Source organism: Myotis myotis, unplaced genomic scaffold, assembly GCF_014108235.1.
Source record: "Myotis myotis isolate mMyoMyo1 unplaced genomic scaffold, mMyoMyo1.p scaffold_m19_p_2, whole genome shotgun sequence".
NCBI classification, from domain to species: domain Eukaryota; kingdom Metazoa; phylum Chordata; class Mammalia; order Chiroptera; family Vespertilionidae; genus Myotis; species Myotis myotis.
The window spans coordinates 198,277,924-198,282,404 of NW_023416324.1; the positions used below are offsets into that span (position 1 = coordinate 198,277,924).

Here is a 4,481-nt window from a genome sequence, read left to right on the forward strand (position 1 = left end):
TGGCTACCAGTGAGGAATACCTATGATTAAAAGCAAGGGGAAAAAATTATCTTCCAAGTCACAGTGCAGGCCACTTACCACAACTCTAGAGGTCACAACACAGCATCACTTTTAAAAAAAGTTTTCCAGGGGATTTTAATTATTAGTCAGGTTAGAGAACCACAGAGATAGGAGGAGGAAAGAGACTAGAAACATGTTTTAGTAGACAAAGGAGAGCTCATTTTTTAAAGAAAAAACTGACTATCTCATAAGTAACTGGGAGTTTCAGTAGGTTTTTAAATAGGGCAGTAACATATAATGAAAGCATAATTATGTTGAGGTGCTTGAACTGGTAATAATGACCTGTTGCAGGAAAGAGAGAAAGGTTTGAAATTGTTCGAGAGCTTGACAGGGTTGGGACACTGAAAGGAGGGGTGAGAAGAGATGAGTGAGTTATACATACTCAGCTCAATTACATAACTATATTCTGCTAGAGGCCCAGTGCGTGACATTTGTGCACTGGGGGGGTGGGGGAGTCCTTCAGCCCGGCTTGTGCCCTATCACAGTCTGGGACCCCTCAGGAGATGCCCACCTACTGGCTTAGGCCCGATCCCTCGGGGGATGTCTGCCTGCTGGCTTAAGTCCGGAGGGATCAGGCCTAAGCCAGCAGTCAGACATCCCTCTCGCAGTCTGGGGCTCTCACAGTCCAGGACCCCTTGCTCCTTATCGCCTGCCTGCAGAAGCTGTGAGCCCAGCTTCTGGCTGAGTGGCGCTCCTCCTGTGGGAGCTCACTGACCACCAGGGGGCAGCTCCTGCGTTGAGCATCTGCCCCCTGGTGGTCAGTGTGCATCATAATGACCAGTCGTTCTGTTTTTTGGTTGATGTGCATATATATTACACTTTTATTATATAGGATAGCATGCTGTAATGAAGGGTATGAACTATATATCAATGGACAATTGTGTTAAGTTCAGCATAGAGCAATAATTACAGCAGTCACACACTGAAATCACTACAAAGGCCATATAAGAAAGGTAACCAAAAAAAGGGGAGGGGGGTGGGGGGAGGGAAATCACTAGTAATAAACTCATATGCATGTTGTATGATTGATGGAAGCTATATTTGATTAAATTTGTTAGGCCTGATTCCTAGGGGGCAATCTCCTCCAGATATTACCTGCTATTTGTCTCCCATATTTGTCCCCCTTCTCTTGCCTCTAAACTTTGTTTTTCCCTCAGGCTGGACTTGGCATTCTCTTCAGACTCCTAGTCTCCAGTCAGTAGAGTCTTTCCTTGTCTGAGCCTCTGGCTTCAGGTTGAAACTTTGTGAAAATGAATTATCAAAGGTACTTGAAGTCAGCTGAAACTCTGAACAAAAGCCAACAGAAATCAACAGTTCCTGGAGAAGGCCCCAGTTTGGAATGACTGCAGATCAGGGTGTGTGGGGGTGGGTGAAAAAGCATAAATGCATGATGAAAATAAGATTTCACAATCTGAAACCACATTATCTATCAAATACCACAGGCACGTATTCTGTGAGAGTAGGGGTGGACAGTTGCCAACATGTCAGAGATTTAGATCACATAAAAGCAATAGGGGAAAAGCCACAAAAATAAATGAAACTTCTGGTATCATAGGTCCGCCCCACATCACTTAATATATGGCATTTAGCTTACCATGTTTGAAAACATGATTAAATACTACAAGAAGTAGCCAACAGAAAATATCTAAAGTAGTAATTATAGGTATCAGCAAACACATGATTAAATCAGCTTTTTCCTGTAGATTGTAATTTATATTCATACTTACTCCTCATTTTAAGCTTATTCTTTCCTATTTAAGAATTTGGGCAGAGTCTTCAAAGCCCATTAATAGGTACCTTGGTAAGATTATTAATGCATTTTTAAGATTAAGCTGCTGTTACCATTATTGACTCCTGGATTCCTTGTTCGCTAACTGGTATTTTCTTTTTATTCCCTTGAAATTTCTTTTCTTTTTTTTTCATAGTCTTAAAACATCCCCATTAACAAATTGCCAAACCAGATTGGCAATTAAATTGCATCCTTGAGTTTAAGTTTTAAATTAAAAAACCTCATTTCTTTTTGTAACATGGCCCCCTAAAATTGCTGGTACAAATCTTGCTCTGGGCCAGAGATTCTATTTTCCTGTGGAATTTACCATACTCCCAGAACCATGATCAACATGCTACAGAACCACCACCTTACTCAATGTGACATTTTATTATATTTCATGGCTGTGGCACCGTCCTCTTCCTTATAACAATTTACTAGAGGCACAGTGCACAAATTCGTACACCAGTGGGGTCCCTCAGCCTGGCCTGCAGGATTGGGCCAAAACTGGCTCTCTGACATCCCCCAAGGGGTCCTGGATTGCAAGAGGGTGCAGGCCAGGCTCAGGGACCCCCACCAATGCACGATCAGGGCTGGAGAGAGACGCAGAAGGTTGGCCAACTGGGGAGGGACTGCAGGAGGGCTCCAGGGCATGTCTGGTCCACTTTGCTCAATCCCAATCGACTGGACCCCAGCAGCAAGCTAACCTATGGGTCGGAGCAGCTTCCCCCTGGTGGTCAGTGCACATCATAGCGAGTGGTCGAGCAGCCTTAGAATATCATTAACATATTACACTTTCATTGGTTGAACAGCTGACCGGTTGACCAGACATTTAGCATATTAGGCTTTTATTATATAGAATTATGAAATTAGTTTTACATTTATACATTGTAATTTTATTTATTTATTTTATTGAATTTTTGGAGTGACATAGGCTCACAAAATTGTTCATAAAGCCCAGAACCATAGGTTACAAATGCAATGTTTTGAAAATAAAATGATATATTTTAATGCAACCTATTTTGTATAGTAAAAAACCATTCTACTTTTTTTACCATTAAAAGTTGCCTTGTTTATGAAAATTTTTTCTCCATATTAAGTAAAAAGCACTGTCAACTAGTATATCAGTACTTCTAATTTTGAGTATTACCTAGCATTGAATTTTTGCAACTACTTATAAATTCAAAATTGTTCATCAAATCCTTGTTCTAAAATCTGCACTTTGGAATTTTTTTTTATTATGGTTACAGCATAAAATGATGGAAAGAATGTTATAAAACATAGTATAAAGTAAAGCTACATAAATATGAAAATAGCCTCTTTTCTTGACATCAAATGTAGATTTCTGCCTTCCTTAAATTTTAGTAAAAATCAAAGAGAACATCTAAGTAACTGGAACATACAGAAAGACTCTGAAAAAAATTAGTTGGAACTAAAGCTTATCACTGACAATGATAATAGGCAATTTGTTCAAAACATCCATTAACTAGAAAACATTACTTTTATTCTTTTATTTTCTCTTTCTCCTCTATTCTTTCATTTTTTTTAACAGCAGATAATGTGGTCTTTTCCCCCTAAGTTCTATTACATAAAAAAATAAAAAATACAGTGTTAACATTTCACTTCAAGAAATATGATACTTTGCCTGGTGTGGCTCAGTGTTTGAGGGTTGACCCATGAACCAGGAGGTCACCGGTTCAATTCCCAGTCAAGGCACATGCCTAGGTTGCAGGCTTGATCCCCAGCAAGGGGAGTGCAGGAGACAGCTGATAGATGATGTTTCTCTCTCATTGATGTTTCCATATCTCTCTCCCTCTTCCTTCCTAACATATTAAAAAAACATTTAAAAAAGAAATATAATACTTTGATACAATGAAAATAAATCTGTGTTCCTTAACAAACTATATTCAGGCTCAAGTTTTAGTCTTCTTAACAAGTGATGGCAAAAATCCAAACTGTAGAACAATATTTAGAAACTATGAGTTCAATTTAAATATCATCAATGCCTTCATCATCATCCCCAATATCATCAAACTGGATTTCATCATCATCTCCAAGATCAGATGTATCCATTTCATTCATTTTAGCATGTTCTAGATCTAGAAGCTCATCTTAGGCCTTCAGACTTCTAGCTTTATGGGCATTCTACTTTAATCGCACCAGCTTTGTTCTCCTGATAGTCTCGCAGACCAACCAATATAATAATGTCTGAGACGTTTATCGAAACCTTTTTTCTCAATTTTCCTCTGATATGACATAACCTCTTCACGCCATCAAAGCACATTGCTTCTAGTCATCTATTTCCCAACATTTTGATGACCTGAGCATACTCTTGTCCATCCTCTTTAAAGACCCATTCTCTTTTTTCAGATTCATTCTCATTGCTACCCCTACACCTGTTTTTACCTCCTTTATCTTTATTCTTGGACATGGTGCCAGCCGCCTCCTAGTGTTGCCAACTCTTATCAGGTGGTGCCTGAGCGACTCCTCCAAGGGGCCCAGGAGAAGTTACAGTCACTGATCTTCACAGGGACACTATTGCAACTGAGTTCTAGGGTAATCCATAGGGGACCATGCTCCTAAATAAGCAAAATCTAGGACATGTAATATCTGAACTCATTGGTGTTTACCCACAAATCCAAAATAACTTTTG

At 39.4% G+C, this 4,481-nt stretch overlaps 1 pseudogene; it reads right to left on the reverse strand.

Annotated features, from left to right (window-relative positions):
- Positions 1-3,817: 3,817 nt before the first annotated feature.
- On the reverse strand, positions 3,818-4,259 carry LOC118677340 (annotated as a pseudogene).
- Positions 4,260-4,481: the final 222 nt, after the last annotated feature.